At 39.4% G+C, this 22,374-nt stretch overlaps 1 long non-coding RNA gene across 1 annotated transcript; it reads right to left on the bottom strand.

Moving 5' to 3' along the window:
- Positions 1–15,920: 15,920 nt before the first annotated feature.
- LOC137580149 (uncharacterized) lies at positions 15,921–16,531 on the bottom strand. The gene is made up of 3 exons (XR_011032961.1): positions 16,297–16,531; positions 16,143–16,218; positions 15,921–16,079 (listed from the first exon to the last, which is right to left on the bottom strand). It is a non-coding gene; the product is annotated as an uncharacterized lncRNA (long non-coding RNA).
- Positions 16,532–22,374: the final 5,843 nt, after the last annotated feature.

Genomic DNA, 22,374 nt, shown 5'->3' with positions numbered 1-22,374 from the left:
AGGGTATGATTAACGGAATCAAAGGCTTTGCTAAAGTCAGTATATATTACATCAGTTTGTTTACCATTTTTAAACCCCTTGATAATTACTGATGTAAATTCTAAAAGGTTAGTGGTTGTAGATCTACGTTTCACAAACCCATGTTGGGATGGTGAAATAATAGAACTGCAAAAATGTTGCAATTGAGAAGTTATAATTTTCTCAAAAGCTTTCGGAATAGCGGACAATTTTGAGATACCCCTATAGTTAGAGGCTTCGGACTTTTTGCCATTTTTATGCAGAGGAATGATATACGACTCCTTCCAAATAGATGGAAAAGAGGAAGATTCGACAGACAATAGAAACAATTTTAAAATGGGTTTACATAATGCGTTTGCACAGAACCTGAGTACGCATCCAGGAAGACCATCTGGCCCCGGAGAATAAACAGGTTTAACTAATTTAAGTTCGCTAAGAATAGAACTTTCATCAATGACTGGATTGAAAATGCAATTAGCCTTTTTTAAATGATAAGGATACGGACTTGCTCGATATTCCGTTGAGGAATAAGTTGTTTTGAAAAAACTCGCAAACATATCGGCAATTGCCTGATCAGTGCTTGCTTTTTATTTTGAAAAGACAAAAAAGATGGGTGCACAGAGGTCTTACGTTTAGAATTAACAAAGTTATAAAATTGTTTAGGGTCGGAAGAAAACTGAAGCTTACACCGCTGAAGATAATTCTTATAGCATTGTGTATTAAGCATCATGAATTTTGAACGAGCGACTGTATACAGAGCATAATCTGATGAACGACGTGTTTTTGAAACTTCTTATAATATCGTGTCTTCACATTTTTCAAATTGGATAACTCACGAGAGAACCAGGGAGGTTTGTTAAGCCGCTCCAGCCTACCAAGAGGCACACAAATATCAAAGAGTGAATTCAGAGTATCATAGAAAAAACGAACAGCTGAGTTCATATCTCTACAATTGTACAGATAAGACCAATCAGTAGTAGCAATGTTTTCATTAAGGCTGGCAAAGTCAGTCTTACGAAAGCACCTAGTTAGAGGTAACTCATTTGAACCAAGTAATGGTGAAAGCAAGGGCAAATCAATTTTTAAATTTAATGTAGGATGAAATTTGTCTTCTGGAAGAACAAAAGGTTCGATCCTAGAAACCTCACAATAAGAAGAATCCAATACAAAAATAAGATCTAACGATTTTCTATTAGAATTTAAGACGGGATTGACTTGGGATAAAGATAAGCCTAGAAGGCCATCAATAAAGTCATGTGACAAAGAGGGCAGCAACGTGGTAGATTCATCTGTTAGTGACCATGCTAAAGCGGGTAAATTAAAATCACCTACAACTATGAGCAAGTCTTGACTGGAAACTAAAGAGGAGACAAACTGAATTGCCTCTAAATGATTTAAATATACCGCCATGTCTGACAATGGTGGAATATAGGAACAAGTAATGAAAGCATTAAAAGATTTAAAATTTACTTTAACACCGACAAACTCAATCTCCTGGGTACTAGAAAATTGAATCATTTCAGATGATAAAGCAGCATCAACAGCTATCAGAACGCCACCACCTATACGAGAAATCCGGTCACGTCTGAATATAGAAAAGTTTGTGGAAAAAACCGATGCATCAGCAATATCAGGTTTTAGCCACGTCTCTGTAAAAGCTAGAATGTTATGTTCAAAAGAAAGACTATCTACAAAGAGATTAGAAAGTTTAGATCTCAGCCCTCTAACATTCTGGTAACCCAGGTTAAGGGACGAAGCTAGTTTTTTGACACACCAGCAGATGCTGATGTGACAGGATTAGTATTAGTTGTTGTTGTTGGCAAGCGAATCGGTTTCCGATTTTTCTTTTTCACAGTATATTCCTTAACTATTATATGCTTTGGCCAAAAATCTTCTCGACATATAGTGTCGAAGATATTGGCAGAAACACTAATTTTAAAAGACGAAATGTCCCGAGAATAAGAAAATTTAAACTTCTCCACCGCAATATTCGAGACGTTAACTTTCTTCCGAATATAGGCTATTACATCATCAGATGTGACAACAGGGTCTAGCCTAGAAACAAATATATGTTTCTTTGGTGGTATGCCAACGAGAGGCCGCGGTCCCGAAGCGTCAGCCGCAGCAGTAACGTTGGACAAGTTACCCACTGCAGCAGTCGACTTGTTTACGGGGCCCTCGATACTTTTAGAACTATCGGCAATTTCCATTGGAATGGGTAATTGCCCGGACACATCGGACACTACAATAGGCATCGTTTTTAAGAGATCATTCCCAGGTGATACCGGTAATTCCTTACTAATAGCATTCACAACCGGGCTCTTAAACGAAATCAATTGCTGTACATTAGGAGTGGACGGTGCATGAGACCGGTCGGGGACGATAAGAGACGCTGGCGGGTCTACAGATGCAGAAACACCCCAAGGACTGGTCCTTTTACGTTTCGGAGACTCATTCATAAGCGATAAACTTCTGAACTGAGTCTCCACCGCAGTAAACTCCGCTTGGAGTTTATTAAAACCTGCCCTTAAAGTGTCAAAACTATCTCTAGTCCGCCTCATGAAAGAGCGCATCTCATTCTCGACCTCTCGGCAAGCATCACATCCATATTTTAAGCCACCACCTTTAGCAATAGACTCCTTGATTCTGCCTGTGTAACCTGCACACTTAACGTGAACCGCATTGTCACACAACCAACACAGAATATAATCATGGGAGTCAACCGCATTAGTGGCAACTATGCAATTATTTTTTGAGCAGACAACCATTTTATCAAAAAGTTTAATTTAATTAAAAAAGGAAATACAAAAAATAAAAATTCTAAAGGTAAAAATTCTGTGTAAAGAATATACTGACCAGTTCTGACACAAGGGTTAATGTGCAGAGTAAGCCTTCACAACTAAAGAATAAAAAGAGATGAAAGCACAAAAACAAAAACACGTATCACAGAGTCGCGGGTAGGCAAAAGACGAGAGCGCAAATCAATCAAGAATAGGAAAGAGCGGGAGAGCGCGTCAAATTGAACACATGCAACAACAATTTGTACGCAAGAGCGCGAGAGTTAGTTAAAACGGTAAAGACAAAAGGCAAAAGAAATAAGCAAAACAACAACACCGCTAATGCAAGTATTGTTGTAAGTTTTGATTTTATTTAAATTTAAACAAAAGCGACAGCAAGAATTCGCGAAATGAAAATAAAATTCGGATGTTGAAATTTTTATTAATTAAACCGATAATGAATTTAATTTAATTTAAATTTGTAAAAGTAATTAATCGCGAGTAAAAAATAAAAATTGATAAGCGCAAAAAAAACACGTCCGTCCTCTGCAACGAGTGAAAGATTTTTTCTTGAAACAAAAAATTTTTTTTCTCTTATCCTCAGATTTTCATAATTTTTTACGTTATAATGTGTGTTCAAGGCAGATTACAAATTGAACCAATTCAATCAAATGCAGGATATGCACCTATACAAACTTATTCCACGGAAATAGTTAATGAAACAGTAATTATACTACACATTATTAATATCGACCCTTTAAGTAATATAATAAATCAAATGGAGACAAACATTAAAAATTTTAACATCACAGGAAAAAAAGAGCTATTAGCCGAAATAAATCTAATTAGAGCTAAAATAAAATCCATAACCCCAAACAACAGAATAAAAAGAGGAATGTTAAATATTGTAGGAACAACATACAAATGGCTTTTTGGAATTATGGATGATGAAGATAGAACAGATATTTTAGATCACCTTAACAATATTGACCAAAACAACCATAATATTATACAAGACATGAACCAACAAATTGTTATAAATACACATTTTAATAAAACAATACACAACTTAGCAGAAACAATTAAACAAGACAGAAAAATAATCAAGGACATACTTACAAGCATGGACAATCAAAATCAAGAAATAGAAATGAAAATACTTCATAATGACCAAAAATATAGAATTCAAAATAAATTATATTCAGGAAAACATAGCATCAGCAAAAAATAATATAATCGTACCAGAAATTTAATCAGAAGAGGAAATAAATAAATTTGACATTGATTTTTATAAATTAAAGCTAATCCGTATGGGCATTTTAAAATATAAGAATAATTGCATCATAATCGCAATTAAAATCCCAAAATCATTTATAACCATAGATGTCAAGTTAATTATTCCTATACCAAATATAGATTATATACAAATAGACCAAGAAAATCAGTTAATTGTAGAAAGAAATAATAAAACATTTACATATGAACCCAACAAAATTTTAAAAGAATTAAAATTAAGTAAAAGTTGTACCATTAATAATAATTGCAAATTTATATTCAAAAAATATAACGAGTATCGAAGAAATTGACGATGATACAATTATAATCAAAAATGCCAAGAATACAAAAATATATCAAAATTGTGATAAAAGAAATATTATACTTAAGGGAAGTAACTTAATTCAATTCGGTAACTGTAAAATTCAAATTCTAAATGAAATATTTTTTAACGAAAAAACAGAATTTCACGAAAAATTTTTTTATCCAACAGAACTATTGAATCAAACCTATAAAAACACAATTAACTTTGATCATGTAACAATAGATAATTTTGACAATTTAAAAGAAATCACAGAACTTAAATACGAAAAGAAAATGACAAATGGCATATTTTTAACACTTTTTATTATTATTATTATTATATGTTTATCCATTTATATACATATATACTGTAAAAAGAAAATATAAACATTAATGTAAACAGAATTCAGGAGAATTCATACTCTCAGAGGGGAGGAGTTATGCCATTAGCAACACTTCCTATAACAGCCGACCCAAGAGGTCTACACTCCACATTAATGTAAACATAAACAATACCATTCCATTAAACATAGAGTGTCACAAGATAAGTGACAGTTTCCCTAAACATAGAGTGTCACAAGATAAGTGACAGTTTCCCTAAACATAGAGTGTCACAAGAAAAGTGACCAGAAGAAAACATTATAAACACTTAGATGTAAGCCAAACCAGAATATGATTTGATTCAATAAAGCAGTCTTGATTTAACACTCAACCAGAACAGACTCAATCTTAATTCGCGTAACAGGATTTGTCCTGGTGTCGTAGGGGCCACTTGAACGTACTCCGCATAGTATCGTCAACGGCCGCTAAAAGTATCTACAATCTCGATCGAGTTCTTCTGCACTTGTAATGCAAGAGCACGGGGCACAAGCGAAAAGAAAATCAAAATAAGCAGCAATAAACAGTTTGAATGAATGCACACCGATGCACACACTCAATTCAGCTACTGCCACGTCAACTCACTTCCTCACATTCGCATTCCCATTTCCATTGCCACACTGAGCTCCCACTACTTTTCTTTACACACTGCACTCGCACTTGGTAGTTCCTGTTAGGCTTATTCTCAATGCTCATTCATAAAAAATCAACTATCGATAGCTATAATACATCCGGCACTTGAGATATAGCTCCCTCGTGCCCTCCCTCGTGTTAAAGGGCATGTGGAAAGGCGGAAAATTCATTCTCCGACTCTCTGTGATGCATCTGCAATTGCAATAATGGGTATTTTTGGAACATTTGGTAAACAATTTTAACATTACGCCGCATGTTTTATGTGTATGAGAGAGAACAGTGAAGTTTTATTTTTTGATGTAAAATGGTCTCAGATGAGGTGCAAAAACTGCCGTTTTCACACTTACAAAACAAAATTGTGTGAATTTGCTGCGTTTTACAAATTGTTTATTAGTTATATGTGCAAACAAGAACTAATTTTCTTACATAGTTAAAAATTAAAATCCAGGCACCTAGTTGGGGGAACTCGGCATAATTAACCAACTGTCCCTCCTGGACCACTCCTTTCCTCATACTGTAGCCACACTCTGACTCCCTGCCCCTGTCCCTCTCACGGAGGTGTCTGCTCCTCCTATCTTTTCTGTTTTATTGTATTTTGCCTTCTCCTGCTTTGGTGCTCCATTGCGCCAAATTGTATGCAACAGTATTTGCAATAAATGATATTCCAACAGCAATGCAGACGCAGGTTTACTCTGTTCCCCTTCTATTACCATTTTGACTATATATTCCCCCTCCGCTTCCGCCACAAAGAAAATGGATCCATGTGCAAAAGTGTAAACGTTCGCGCGCCAACCAAAAAGGATGCAACATTTTTGCACATCATTAAATATATACACACATATTCTTTAAGTGAAATAAATATAAATAAACTTGCATTGGTTGGGAGCACTCTAACCGACATTAAGTGGTTGTAAATTGGAAGTCATGATTGTCATACGGAAGGTAAGAAGAGCTTTAAAGTTTATTATAGTTGATTCTTAGATGGCATTAAAATACATTCTTAAATAAAACATGGAAAGTAAAATAGACTCCACGATTTCATTAACTTGACCATCGATTTCAGATAAAACAGGATTTCAATGAGAGATTGGCTTTGAGGTAGGAAGCTAATCGAATATTATATATTAAGTTAACAAAACTCAGCGATAGTCAAGTAAAGCAGGTTGTTGATATATATTACAGTCGAGGCTATATATGTACACAGCGATAAAGTAGATAATAACAAATCCAGACCGACTGGCAAGGAAGACAGACTAGACTGACTGCGCCAGCATAAGTACTTGAATATAATTGCGGCATTTACGAAACCCCCTCTCGTGTTGATTCTCGGTGTCTGGCACTTCGCTTAATTAAACTCAAAATTGTTGGTATTGTAATATATTTTAAGTATCCCCGGAACTTCTTTCTCTACCAACAATATATTTAACACACTGTTTCCGTTCCACTTTTCTTCTTGTTCGTTTTTGTTGGTGTTTAGATTATATAAAATAATATAACACTAAGACAATTATATTTAATATAAAACAAATGGAAATGTATGTCAAAACAAGTGTGTAACCCAATTATAGATAGTGATGGCTCATCAGTCATAATTACATCTGATATGGTCAGCAGTAACAATAAACACCTAGTTAATTGAGCTGTTATGGTTAGCGATTATCAATAAAGACGTATTTTGCTGACCTAACGCTATGTCGAACTATGCACTGGTGAGCTCTCTATTTTTAATTTACTATAAAAAAATGCATTATTCTTAGTAAGATCAGATACCAATTGTAGTTACATCGGGTGTGCATCGCTGTGTCTTTGGCCCCCATCTCTATCTTTGTAATCTCACTCCGAAGTCAACCCAATTTATGTGTTGTTTGCGACAACCTTGAGCCACTGGTTTATGTGCTAGTGCCTATTTATATATATAAATAAATAAACATTTAATTAATTTAAGAAATACTAACGTCTTTCATTAAATATTTTGGTGACCCCGATATAGGCGGCTCGAAGTTAAAATAGTAACAAACTTGGTGAAACCGTCATCAAGGACAATATTTGGTCAACTCAGGCGACCAAACTCTTAACAACAAGGAAACTGGTCAACTAGGCGACTACTTTCTTTGCACGCTTTGGACACAGAACAATCCTAAGCAAGGGCACGAATTAATAAACAGTCCACATCAATCTGGGGTCCCGACTTAAAAAACATCGCAATTGATTAACTTGGCAATCATTGCGTAGCCAACTTGGTGACTAAAAACAATTCATTGGAAAACTAGGAGTTGGTTTTCCGCAACAGGGTAGCAGTGCATACCCATTGAATAGAAATTGATAAACTTGGCGATCACTTTGTCCAAAACCATTTATCAACGATTTGTGTCAACAAGGCGACCAAATCATAAAATTATTTTTATATAAAATAAAGTTTGTTCAACTCTGTTGAACTCCCTTAAAAAAAAAATGACGTCAACAATCTCCGACCTGGTGCACTCGGTCAGTAACCCAAGTAGTATAACAAATAAAAGAAACTGAAATAAAACTGTTTTCACTGTTGTAGCGTTTCTTTCATTGTAAAAGAATAGGGTTGTAGAATATAAAAATCAACTATTGTTAAACACCAAAGAAAAAGCGACTTCTATTTCTCTTTCTTTCTTATTCTTACTTGTGCTAGACTTGACCAATTTTAGGAACGAGTCGGAGCGTTCCCTGTCTTTGACAAAATAAATAAACCCCCGTCGGGTCAAGTAATAGTACAAATAAGCAAGTACAGAAGAACATAAAAGAACATGGAGGAGTGGATGCTTTATATGCGATAAAAAACATAACACAATGTTGCATTTAGAAACAGGCAACCAAGTTGCTACCTCTGCTTCTGCAGCTTCTGCATATGGAATTGGCAGAAAATACACTTTGTTGGCAACGGCCAAGGTAGTGGTAAAAAGGACCAATGAAAGAAGAGGAGAATTTTGAGCACTCCTGAATAGCGGCTCACAAGTAAATCTCGTTTCAGAGAGACTGGTAGAGAAGTTAAAAATTAACGAGACTCATGTGCACATAAATGGAGTGGGTGGTCAACCACAGATAAGCAAGGCGCGAGTAAGCTTGGTTGTAAGGTCAAGGTACAACAAGTTCGCAATGCTAGTTGAGGCATTTGTATTGCCACACATAATAGGTGACCATTTTTTCCCGCGCTTCTCTCGCCAAGGGCTGGAACTCCTGAAACTTTCTCCTTCTCCTTTGCCTTGTCGATCTGCTTTTGTTGCTGATCTTTCTAATATCAACTACTGCCGATAACAACAGCTGACAACTGCAGCTGTGCACCAGTGTTTTAAAGCAGCGCCCCATTTTGGTCCCCAGAGGGCGCCAAAGCCCTGCTGGCCAGCGCCGAAAACATTGGATACTTTCGGGAACAGCATTTTGGCCGCCAAAATTAAATTGGAAATCGCCGACTAAATCCGCATAGCGTCTGTCTTCATATTGAGCGGCTTGTAGTCTGCATCTTCGTCGCATCGGCCGGCAGCATATTAACGAACTTTCGTACCTGGCAGTAGGTATAAAATGCATCAAAGTTTATAAAAAAACCAGAGTGCCGGGGCTAACTTCGACCGCGTCAAAGTTTGTATACCCTTGCAACTTTTTTGGTAACTATTTCCTTACCTATTAGACATCAATGTGGAAGAACGTTTTATCTAAAAAGGCTTATGCGTGCGAAAGAATGGCCTACAATCATAGGAAATAACGAAGATATTGATCATAGTCACTGTTTTCCACCTATCGTTCCTATGGGAGCTATATGATATAGTCACCCGATCTTTATCAAATTCGGCACAGTCATCAACAGATATATTAATTTAAGAAATGTTTTATTTAAAAGCAATCGCGTTAAAAGTAACGAAGTTATTTACAAAAGTCACTGTTTTCGACCGATCGTTCCTATGGGAGCTATATGATATAGTCGCCCGATCTTGATCAAATTCGGCACAGTCATTAACAGATATATTAATTTGAGAAATGTTTAATTTGAAAGCAATCGCGTTAAAAGTAACGAAGTTATTTACAAAAGTCACTGTTTTGGACCGATCGTTTCTATGAGAGCTATATGATATAGTCATCCGATCTTGATTAAATTTGGCACAGTAGTCGTAATAAATATTAAATTTCACGATACTAGAACAGAAAATAACGGAGTTTTTAGAAAAGTCACTGTTTGTGACTTTGGGGTTTGTATGGGAGCTATATGATATAGTGGTCCGATTCGGCTGAATCCGAGATATACAACCTCTGAAGTATATACAAGCCTTCAGCTCTATAGCTCTAACGGTTTAGGAGCAGTTTGCGTTGATCCAGACGGACGGACATGGCTATTTGAACTCGTCTCGTCGTGCTGATCAAGAATATATATACTTTGTATGGTCGGAGATGCTTCGTTCTATGCGTTGTACACTTCTGACCAAAATTAATATACCCTTTTTGCAAGGGTATAAAAAATATGGCTGGAAAAAACGAAAATACTCCAGGTGGCCACAAAAGTGGAAATCCACCCGCGAATCAAATCGCGCCCGGGGCACGGATTCTGGAGGCCCCTACATTCATAAATGTTAACAGGAAAACTACTGCATCGGTGGCACACTTGTCGGATACAGCGGACAATGCGGGAGCAACTGCCTTTTCTCGAAGCAGCTTAATGGCCAGAACGCCGCCAACAGCTATGCATTCGGCTCCGACGGCTTTAAACTTGAAGGCTCTGCCAGCGTTTACACCAGCAGCAGTCGCCACAGTAGAGGATACGCCAAAAAGAGGCCGTGAATTAAGTCCACCTGCCGATGAATCAAAAGCGGCAACAAAAAAGACCAAGAAGCGTCCAGATAGGTCTAAAAGAACAGATCACTGAACTCGGAGCACTTGTCGACCAAATAGCTGCAATGGTCGCTATTTCTGCACCAGCCAGCATCCAATCGCAAATTGTGGCGTAAAGGATGAATTGGCAAGAATGAAGACGGTTTTGGATGGAGTAAAAACCCAACTAGAAAGCAGACCTTGGGCCAATAAGCCAAAACAGGAGACGCGGCCACTGACGTTTGCGGCTATTGTGGCTAAAAGTGCTGCACCAAATGTTGCAGGTACAAGGCAAAGGGCAAAGGATCGGAAAGCTGTCACACGGCCCAGCGTGGCGGTAAGACAGTCAACCACTTAAAATACATCTGCTGCAGAATCGGCTGAGGGTACCATCCCCTTACAAAAAGTCGCCAACAAATGGGAAACGGTCAAAAGATCTAAACGCAAGAGTAGAAGACGGCCTGATGCTTTGATGGTGCAATTTAGTGACCATGCAAACTATGCAAAAGTTTCGGAGTTTGCGGTGTGCGTCGAACAGCAGCAGGAGAACTTCTCCTGGAGATGAAAAATCATGACGACGGCGGTACGCCAGTACTACATAAGGCGTTGCAGCAAGCGCTTGGCGACGAAGGACGGGTCAAACTTATCACTGAAAGAGTCACAGTCGAAATCAGGGACATACCGTTCTATTCCAAACTCGAGGATATTCTTGATGCAGCCGTCAAATTAACGGAGGAAACTCTGCCAGAGGAAACGTTTCCCAAGATGCGGAAGGCATATAGGGGTACGCAACGGTTCGCATTGGTCTTGCAGAATGCAGAATAAGAGCCAAGGAGGTGCTACAAATGTCTCGACTTTGGGCATACATCAGCTAGGTGCAGGTGTAAGAAGGAGAACGAGGTCGGCAGCCTATGTTTCAACTGCGAAGAGAGCGGTCACGCATCTAAAGACTGCAACAATGTCAAGGCAACAAACAAGTGCAAAAATTAAAAAAACAGCATGGGCGCAGCAATATGGAGTTGCGGACATTCTCCATTACAATTAGAGTGTGTTGGCAGACACAGAGTCTACACCAGGGCGAAATGCAACGGCATATCCATTTTCAGCTGCTACATAGCCCCAAGTGTGGAGCCATTATTGACTATATAGCCGCCAACGCCAGTGATCATTGCCGGCGACTTTAACACATGGGTGATGGAGTGGGGAAGCGTCAAAACCACAGTAAGAGGAAGAATCCTGCTGGACGTAACTCAATAATCGATGGCCAAACAAAGCGCTTGTCACGGCCTAAGCTCTCGTTATGGTCACAAGAAACCCTAAGCGAGGAGGCATTCTTGTTCATGATGAACAACGCACAGCAGAGGAGTGCAGGGGATGCAGAAACCCAGGTAAAACGGCTATGTTCTGCCATCAGCGAAGCCTGTGATGCGTCAATGGTCCGCAAGAGACAAGGTGGAAGCACACGCAAACCAGTGCATTGGTGGAGCCATGAAATTGCAGAAGCGCGAAAAGAATGCCTTAAAGCCAGACGCAAGCAGCAGCGGGATGGATTTTCTACTGGTGTCATCAAGCTCATCGCAATGAATCAGCCCTCGAAACTGGCCGTTGTATTCAAATCCTGTCTGTGCCAAGGAGTCTTTCCAGCAAGAAAAGGAGGGAAAACGGACGAACCTTCAGCGTACAGGCCGCTGTGCATGATAGATGTGCTGGGAAAGGTGTTCGAATCGATCATCCGCAACAGACCAGAAGCCAACATCGACGCTCGGGATGGACTTTCGGAGCATCAGTTTGGCTTCCGAAAGAAGCGTAGTACGGTCGACGCAATACATACCGTCACCGAAATAGCCAAAAAAGCCATAGAGGGCCAGCGATGGAAAGGAGGGAGGCAAAGAGTACTGCCTTATCACCACTCTGGATGTCCGAAACGCATTTAACTCAGCGAGCTGGATGTGCATAATTGAGTCACTACAGCGCTTAGCTGCACCAGAATACCTAATTGCAATGATTCGCAGTTATTTCGAAGACTGGATCGTGATATACGAAACGGACAGGAATATAAAATAACAGGCGGAGTGCTTGGCCCAACCCTGTGGAACGTCATGTATGACGCAGTGCTTCGTCTGGACATGCAACCAAGGACGCAGATCATTGGATTCGCAGACGACATAGCAGTGGTCACAGTGGCAAAGGAGCTGGTAGAAGCAGAGGCCTAGATGCAAAGGAATTCTCTGTCTCTGGCTGCAAACCAAACAGAGGTCGTATTGATCAGCACCAGGAGACGTGTGGAGACTGCAATAATTACTGTTGCAGGATGCGTCATCCGCTCCAAGCCGACAATAAGATCGACCATAGGCTAACATATAAGCACCATCTGCAATATGTAGCCGACAAAGCAGCAAGGGCAACATCAGCCTTAGCAAGGGTAATGTCCAATCACGGTGGCCCCCGACAGAAAAGCAGATGGCTCATCACCACGGTGGTACGATCCGTACTTCTACATATATGCGGCCACGCCTGATATTGTTGCTTTAGAGGCCAGAAGCAACAGTACAGCAGCTTAAAAAGGGAGGTGTCCATTCGCACATGGCAGGACCGCTGGCGCCATTCGTCCCACGGACACTGGACGAACCGCCTTATACCTAATGTGCGGGAATGGGTGAGTCGGACGCACGGCCAAACAGATTTTTATTTGACGCAACTCCTAACGGGACATGGGTGATTTATATCATATTTGCATAGATTTAAGCACGAATCTGACCCCTACTGCACATATTGTACGGGGCCGATTGAGGACGCAGAGCATGTCTTTTTTGTCTGTCCTGGAATCACTGCTGAACGGAAAAGCTAAGCCAAGGCATTGGGAGGCCATTCATAGTCCATGACTTGATGGATATCTTACTTAGCTCGCAAAACAATTGGCTCGCAGTTAGCCAGTTAGTTAAATTAATATGCTGTCGGGAGCTGATGATCACTATGCTATACTACTACCAGAAAGAAGACTTGGCAATCGAAACCATCCAACATTACAAAATTCAGAGTTTGGATGGACTGTTGCTGGCAGAATTAATATGACAACGTCAGCCGCAATCACATGGATAGTAGGCATAACAAATCCAGAGGAATCTCTAGAAAGATTCTTACAGCTAGACACACTAGAGCCAATAAAAAGTACAGGAGTCAGGAGGAAGAGTATTGTGAAAAATTCTTCCTCGATAACCTACACACGGCGGCGGACAATCGACTAATTGTAAAGCTTCCATTTGCTGAAAAGGGTTCATCTCTTGGAGAATCTCGGGAAGTAGCCATAAGAAGATTCATGCCATTAGAGCGGCGAAAGATTACTGACATAAAAAAGGAGTATGTAAAATTTACGTGAGAATATGAACAGCTTGGACATATGAAGAAGGTAATGGTAGAACAAATTCCTAAGAACCATTACTTTATACCGCATCACAGTGTACTAAAGCCAGAAAGTACCACAACCAAGCTAAGAGTGGTGTTGATGCATCATGCAAAACGTCATCAGGAAAATCACCAGTAACACAACAATCGATTCGAGAGCAATGGGTTTAGAGCAGCAACTTAAGCATACATTCTGGACACAGTGGTCTCAGGAGTACCTACAGGAATTGCAGGGTACATCTAAATGGAAGAAACCATATAACAAGGTCAAAGAAGGCATGATACTAATTCTAAAGGAGGATAATGTGCCAATATTGCAGTGGCCGATTGGACGAATTGTTAAATTATACCCAGGCCTGGATATCCGTCCGTGTGGTGGACGTTAAAACACCCAGAGGCAACTACACGCGGGCTATCCATAAATTGGATCCCTTGCTTAGAGAGACGGCGATAAAACGGAAAATTGAGACAAATGACACAGAATCGATCTCCCAAGAAAACCCTGGTATAGAGGACACTGCAGAACGAGCGACAAAAAGATGGTTGTCTTTCGGTCTGCCACCATTGGCAATGACTATCTGCCTAATGATGTTATTACTTCCTATAGCATTTGCGCAAAGGACTAACAGTACTCGATTCAACCCCAAACCAGGCATATACTATGAAAGTATTGGCACAGGAAGGATGACAATGTCTGACTGGGCTATTGTGGCATATTACGATCTCGAACCATATTGGGCCGACCTGAAAACATTTTCAGACGGAGTATTAAAATTTGGACAAATATGCGTGTTAATGAAGGTTCCAGAGGCTTGCAGGAAACGATCTCCTTCACATAGAACGCCAACGACGATTACCATTAGATATAATTGGGAATATTGCGAATGGTTTATTTGGTGTGCTGGACTCCAAGTAGAGATGTCAGGCACGATACGAAAGTGTAACATATAACCTGCTACAATTTTACTGCGAGCTGTTGGAATCTGGTAGAATCTATCAGTAGTACGCGCTGGTTTCGGCTCAATTAGTCGGTGAGAAATGGGGGATGGGGGAAATGGATAGACTACCCGCTCTACTAGTTAGAATTTTATTAATGAAATCGCGTACTGACACAATTTATCCTCGGTTTAACGCTTGGTACTGGCCAAAAAAAGAAAAAAAAATAGAGAAAAGAATGAGAAAAAAGAAAGAAATACCGCATTTCCTGGCGCAACTGCTGAACAAGAAGGGGTCTGATATCAGTGACGCCCAAAACAAATTCGCCCACCCTACCGTGATCGCTGTATCCAAAGAAAAAAAATTACCCAGCGATCCCTATGCCAAACCAATTTTTAACTTAACTTACTTTGCATGATTCCCCCCCCTGTAAACGTCTCAGCCTAAATTCATTTCAAAAACTTATATTTAATAAAAGTAACGAATAATATAAAGCATTCCAAAAATTAAAAATTATAGATTTTGATATAAATATAGATATGTAGATATGACAATGTTTATATGAAAAGTATATTAAAATTCAAAGAAAGAAAAGAATTCCTTTTTCTTTTGAGCATAAGTTAAACTTCTGATGACCAAAAAGACCAAAATTAAATTTTATATGTTATTCAAACGAGAGCAACAAAAACTGCTTTATCTCTCTGTTTACTTTGCTTGGTCAATCATATATCAACAACACAAGAAAAATGACATTATAACCAAAGAGTACTCACTTAAGCATCCCACGGAGAAAGATCTTTCTGGTGACCGCTGTAAGTAATTGTGTAAAAATATAGGGAGAGAGTATGTTGTTGATTCAAGAGAGAATTAAATCATGTAAAGCTTTCGCCAGTGGCGTGCAAAAAAAATAAAAAGGGGTGAACCAAAATTTTCACCGAAGTTTCACTCATGACCAAAAAGAAAATTACAAATAAAATTATAAAAATAAAGTAAAAAAAAATTTAAGAAAAAAAAATTAACTTGACTTTGGAGTACACAAAAGACTCAGAATTTTACAATTTAAAGTTAGCTTTAAGGCGAAATTATTAGAGAAAAAAATTAAAGGCATTTAATTATTTTCGACCAACATTAGTTTAACCCATGCAATATTAGGGCCTGGCGAAGATATTTACTTTCTTGGCTGAAGGCTATGCAACGATCACCAGTAAATAAAATAACCATAGCGAAACGCCAGCCAAGCGGCTACACATATGAAAGCTCCGCTGGTTGATAGTTATCACAAAAGAAAAGCTTTTACTTATCAGAGTTTGCTTGCAAGGTAAGGGTGGGGGGAGTCTCTCCTCTAGTCTAGAGAATCTTATACTCTTTATTTTTGGTTTTACTCTCCATGCCCGTCTCAGATCTTTTATGGCCAATACTTGCTGCTCCAGGGGCTTCGGTCCGTTTTGACAGCTTGTCCCTCATAAGCCTTTCTCTAGTCGGCTGACCGGCCTAGACCATTGCATCTAGTCTGTGAACTAGGTGCCAACTCTATATATAAAACAAAACTTTCTTACTACATACATTAGAAGGCGCATTTTTTTTACTATTTACCATTTGACTTGGCACCGGATTAAAAAGGAAATATTACTTCCTCTCGAAAATCTACTTCATCAGACTGCCCATGTGCCTAAAAGACAAACATTTTTCATAAAAATTGCTTCCTTTACTCAAACTGATATGCGCGTTTGTATAGCGCTGGACTTACATTTATTTTGAAATAAAACACTATCAATCACTGAAGGAATAAAACTGCTTCGAATTCACCATTCAAACTTCACAATCGGACTTTTTCCGAAAAAAAAATTAGTTTTCACTAGGACTTTAATTTTTGCGACCGCACTGGTTGAAGACGATTTGGAAAAGAAAAGTCATTCCCATGGGGGCCGACATACTTGGCTAAATCTCTATCCCTTAGTCCTCTTTGGACCCCTCTCTTCGCCTCGATTACCCCTAAACTTCCCTGATCCCAACTCTAGAGGAGCCTAGGGGGCGCCACAAAAAAAGTAATCGGATAAATAAAAAAAATTCAAAGAAAATTTTCTGAACCAAAACAAAAATGATTCTCGAAATCGCATTTCCTATATTTTTCAAAATTATACAATGTTAGTCTACATTCTGTTAGTTAGTATAACGCTAACTAACAATACAAGCAGTACAAGCAGTGCAAGCAGTGAACGCAGATTACTCTGTGAAACTTATATTGCCCACTTTTAGGGATAAAACGTTTATATATCGTTTTAGTTATAAAGAAGAAAAATCATTTTTACTCTTTTTTTTCGTTTCCTTTCTAAATACGAACGGTTACAAGCGCTACTACAAAACCCCCCCACTAAAATCACACTTACCTAATGGAAAGGGTGATACTCGCTTGAAACCGGGCCAAAAAAAATTATTGCTTAATATCTTTTGCATGGAATTTGCCTACCAAATGGCCTTGTAGATTCTCCAACTCATAGTACGCGTTGCTTGCGTCTCACTCTCGCCTTCACGAACGGTGGCGCTAACTTGGAGTTGAATCCTTTTGCGAAATTACTTTGCTGGAAGTTCCAACGAAATACCTCTTGTCCTACTGAAAAAGACACCTCGCGACTACGTAAATTATACAGATTCTCATTCCGCTCATGCTGTTTTCGTGACTCCTCTTTAGCTTTAGTTCCCATTATTTCGAAAGAGTCGTCCCTACTAAACCTTACAGCCCGATCCTCTAATAATTCTAACTTCCGTAGCACTTGGTAAACGGACCCGTCGGTTACCATATGCTGACTGCTATGGTGTTGTGTTTATCGCCGAATGAATAGTAGACCTCAATGCACAAGCGATACTACTTAGCTTTTCGTCCCAATCAGACTGGCTTGGAATTACGTAAGCCTTCACTGCTGCCAATACCGACCGGTTTACTCTCTCCGACACATTAGCCTGCGGAGCATACGCAGCCGTATACGTGTGACGCACTTTATACCTTTGCAACAGTTCATTAAAATGGTGTGCTCTAAACTGGGGCCCATTATCAGATACTATAATCTCAGGTACCCCAAAACAATGAAAAAGATCCTCTTCTAGAAACTGGGTAACCACTTCCGCGGTAAACTTTTTTACTTTCTTTAGGAACGGAAATTTTGAGAAATGGTCCACTACAATAAATATTCCAATATTGCCAGACTTGCTTCGCGGGTAAGGACCCAAGAAATCCACAAACAGTCTCTCGAAAAATCTTGACGTTTCACCCGACTTGCCTAATGGTGGCCTTAACGTATAATTCGGGTGTTTATTGGCTTTACAAACATCACATCTGTTTATAAACTCTTTAACTTCTGACACTAGATTTGGCCAGTAATAGTAGCGCCTGAGTTTTTCCAATGTCTTATTAATACCGCAGTGCGCCGCTAGTGGGCTTTCGTGAGCCAACTTCAACAACTGCGCCACTAGTCCTTTGGGAATCCATAGTTTCCAGCACTGATCATCTGCTAACTTCTCCCCAGGAAAATGCTCACTACGCCGGTAAACTAAATTGCCCATTACCTTCACGTCAGGTACTGACTGGGGTTTTTTTTCGACCTTCGCCTTTAGCTCCACATATTCGGGACTTAGAAAATGCACCGAATTGAGATCGATTCCTAAATCACTATCTAATACCGCTAAATCAGGGGTAATCAGGGGTTTGCGCCGCGTTACATAATCCAAAAGGCATTACTTTGAAATGGTACAGGGGTCTACCTGCTACTGAAAAGGCCGTCTTATCCCGTGACTCAGGCTCTAAAGGAATCTGCCAATACGCGTCTTTCAAGTCGAGACTTGTTATGTACTCGGCCTTAGGTAATCTGCTAAGGATGCCGTCTATGATTGGCATTGGGTAAGCATCCTTAACTGTAACGGCATTCACCCGTCTACTATCTATACATAACCTATGTTTTCCTGGCTTACTCACCAACACCACGGGCGAAGACCAAGCACTTTGAGATTCCTCAATAACTCCTAATTTTAACATGCGATCTAACTCTTCATATATTAATTGTTTCTTTGCTGGCGACATAGGATAGTGTCGCTGCTTAATTGGTGCTGCACCAGCAACATCTATTGAATGTGACAGCAGCTGCGTTTTCCCTAGTCCCAACTTAGCGAATGATGGAAACAAACCCATACATTCAGACAAACGTTGCTTCTGATTACTGTCTAACATCCGTTGCGCCTTATCCTCTACGCTTAAACTAGCTATCTGTAGCGGTCCTAATGACAGACCAGCTGGTAATAAATCAAAAGCGAGCCAAAAATCTATGCCTAAATAGAGATCCTGGGTTAGCCCAGGGACTATATAAAATTTCAATATCTTACTATTTCCTCTAAAATTAACTTCAGTACTTATCTTTCCTACTATATGCTGGGGAGTTCCATCTGCAGTATTTACTTTATTTGACATTGGCCTAATATTCTGTTTTACAGCCAATAATTCTTCGGCAAAACTGCCACCAACACAACTTATACTAGCCCCAGTATCCATGAGACCACTTATTAATCTATTGAATAACTTTACCTCTGCATAAGGACGGATATCAAAAACATTACCGACTACCGCCGAGGCTATTAGCTTTCGCTCCTTTTTAACACCTTTATTAAAAGCCTTCCTTCGCTCTCTTGAACGAGTCTGTGACCAATAAATTCCTAATCTAGGCGACTCTACTGGTTCCGGTTCGGAATATTTAGATATTTCTAACGATTTCTCCTCAGAGATATGCGTAAATTCGGGCAAATATTCTTCTAACCCTAGTGTTTCCTTTAATCTGTATTGCTGGCCCTCGAGACCATCTGTCTGCGTGCACTTCTCCGAAGTGCACGACCTGCCGGGTTTTTTGAATGATCATTACAATTGGCACAAGATGGCTTATACGTGTTTGGCTTCCCACAGCCATAACAAAACACTCGCCGTTCTGCTACACACTCTTGATATGGATGACCCGCCGTATCACAGTTCCAACAAACCAAGTTAACTGCTTCCACCACTGGCACCTCATCTTCAACCTCGGACTCTTCTTCTGTTTGAATGCTCACTGCATTTACCACTCTCCTAGGCATGGGTCTTGGTGGTACACTCAATGGTTTCCGTACTGTCTGCATAAAGGTTTCTCTAGTACGCACTAACTGCCTTAACTTAGATACCGAAGCTATGGACTTATATAATAACTCATGCTGAATATCGGGCAGAAGATTAGCCCGAATATGCTCTAGCAACTCAATTTCTGGTAACGGAGTAGACAGTTTGTCTGCTAGTGCCACTATCGCCTCGTAGAATTCGTCGAACGACTCTTTATCCCCTTGTCTGCGTTTGCTGATAGCAGCTTTAATATGCTGATCGGTACGCCCGTCTTTAAACTGTTCCCTCAATGCTCTACATAAGTCTAACCACTTTATGTGTGATACCTTCTTGTGGTATCTCCAGAACCACTCACTAGCATTTCTTTCAAACAAATTGCTAATATACCGCGACAGAACTACGAAATTACCTTCCAAAGCCTGATGGGTCATTGCTTCCGCTCTATAAATAAACTCGTCCACTGATATACCGGACTTGCCATTAAACCTTAACTTCCAGCTACTTATAACCTGACTTATTCTGTCTGGTCTAAGCTCCAAAATACTGTTACCATTACTTGCCTGCTCACTAGCTGCTGTTGCTGATACTTGGCTACGTAAGTTCGCTGCCTGTTGTGTACTTTCCTCAGCGTTCCCTTGGTGTGTCGCTACTACTGAATACAATCTCTGGAATCCATTTTCTAACGCTTGTGTCAACAATTCCGTTTGTCTAACTGCTTGAATTTCCAGTCGCTCATTTTGCCGAGATGCAGCCGTCGCCATGGCATTCGCTATTAATCTGGCTAAATTAACGTCGCTATTCCTAACAGATTCGGATGGCTCTATACCCTCATCTAACCTTCTTTCCTGACTCAAATCTCTCTTTGCTATTTCTGCCTGTAAGTTGGCCCTTTGCGCTGCTGCCCTGGTTTGCATTCTTGCCTGATGGCTGGTCTGTGGTCCCCCACTAAGTGCTTCAGCTCCTTCTCCTTCCGTATTCTGTAGCGGTTGATCACAAGTGGGGCAAATTTCCCTACTATCGACGCGTATGTTGAAGCACGCTATGTGGAAATGATGACCACAAGTAGTGCTCCGTAGCTGCGCCCTATATTGTATTGGTTTATCGCAGATAAGGCAAAGGGTATTGTCGTCCTGAATCGCGGCTAGATCTTCACTTCTGTGCCTTACCGACATTTCTCACCACAAAACGTTTGCTTATTTGTTAACTAAATATGTTGAGGACTTCCCTCTTATTATTAAGCTTTTAATTCCAGATCTGGTCAATTCCTAATAAGACTATTTCTATTAAATTGATTGATTAACAAAGCTATACTTATTATACTGATGTTGCAAAGAAATAAAGAAAATATAAAGAAAATTCAAATAACTTTCATAAAACTAATGAGGGGAATCATGAAATGTGTTAAAAAAAATGGTTTGAGCAGCTGCTAAAATAACGATAAAAGAGGACTTTAAGTATAATTGAAATTGCAGGTATGCCCTAGCCTATTGCCAAGTATCACATAACTCCATACAATTTACCTAACTACTTAAAGCCATCAACATTTTGTACCTAACTTGTAGGCAACTAAGAAAACTAATTGTTCTAAGAAGTATTAACCGCTTGGAGGCTATAGTATTTGACCATTGTTAAACCTGATCCGAAACGAAAAATAACTTTCTGACTATCGAAAATTACCCGTGGCTAAACCAACAATCCTGAGCGCGGAGCCGAAAATATTTTAGAATTCAAGGCTGATCCAGCTGACCAATTGATTGTGCGTTGTTTTATTTTTTCTTCTTGTTGGTGGTGTGGACATAGAGTTATGTCGAAACTTTATGTACTCCGACTGACCACCCAATACAATAAGGAACACTAGCGTTCGAAAACCGAGATATAAATACCCATAAGAAAAGCTGTTATTGACTAAAAATGTTTTCGTCGGGGCTCCCGAAACCGTTTTGGCCCCACGTTTGGGCGCCAATTAATAAAATTATGAATACATAACTAACTGTAACATATAACCTGCTACAATTTTACTGCGAGCTGTTGGAATCTGGTAGAATCTATCAGTAGTACGCGCTGGTTTCGGCTCAATTAGTCGGTGAGAAATGGGGGGATGGGGGAAATGGATAGACTACCCGCTCTACTAGTTAGAATTTTATTAATGAAATCGCGTACTGACACAATTTATCCTCGGTTTAACGCTTGGTACTGGCAAAAAAAAAAAAAAAAATAGAGAAAAGAATGAGAAAAAAGGAAAGAAATACCGCATTTCCTGGCGCAACTGCTGAACAAGAAGGGGTCTGATATCAGTGACGCCCAAAACAAATTCGCCCACCCTACCGTGATCGCTGTATCCAAAGAAAAAAAATTACCCAGCGATCCCTATGCCAAACCAATTTTTAACTTAACTTACTTTGCATGATTCCCCCCCCTGTAAACGTCTCAGCCTAAATTCATTTCAAAACTTTTATTTAATAAAAGTAACGAATAATATAAAGCATTCCAAAAATTAAAAATTATAGATTTTGATATAAATATAGATATGTAGATATGACAATGTTTATATGAAAAGTATATTAAAATTCAAAGAAAGAAAAAGAATTCCTTTTTCTTTTGAGCATAAGTTAAACTTCTGATGACCAAAAAGACCAAAATTAAATTTTATATGTTATTCAAACGAGAGCAACAAAAACTGCTTTAACTCTCTCTTTA

This window comes from Drosophila tropicalis, unplaced genomic scaffold, assembly GCF_018151085.1.
Source record: "Drosophila tropicalis isolate 14030-0801.00 unplaced genomic scaffold, ASM1815108v1 contig_810, whole genome shotgun sequence".
Lineage (NCBI taxonomy): Eukaryota > Metazoa > Arthropoda > Insecta > Diptera > Drosophilidae > Drosophila > Drosophila tropicalis.
This window is presented reverse-complemented; position numbering and strand designations above follow the sequence as displayed.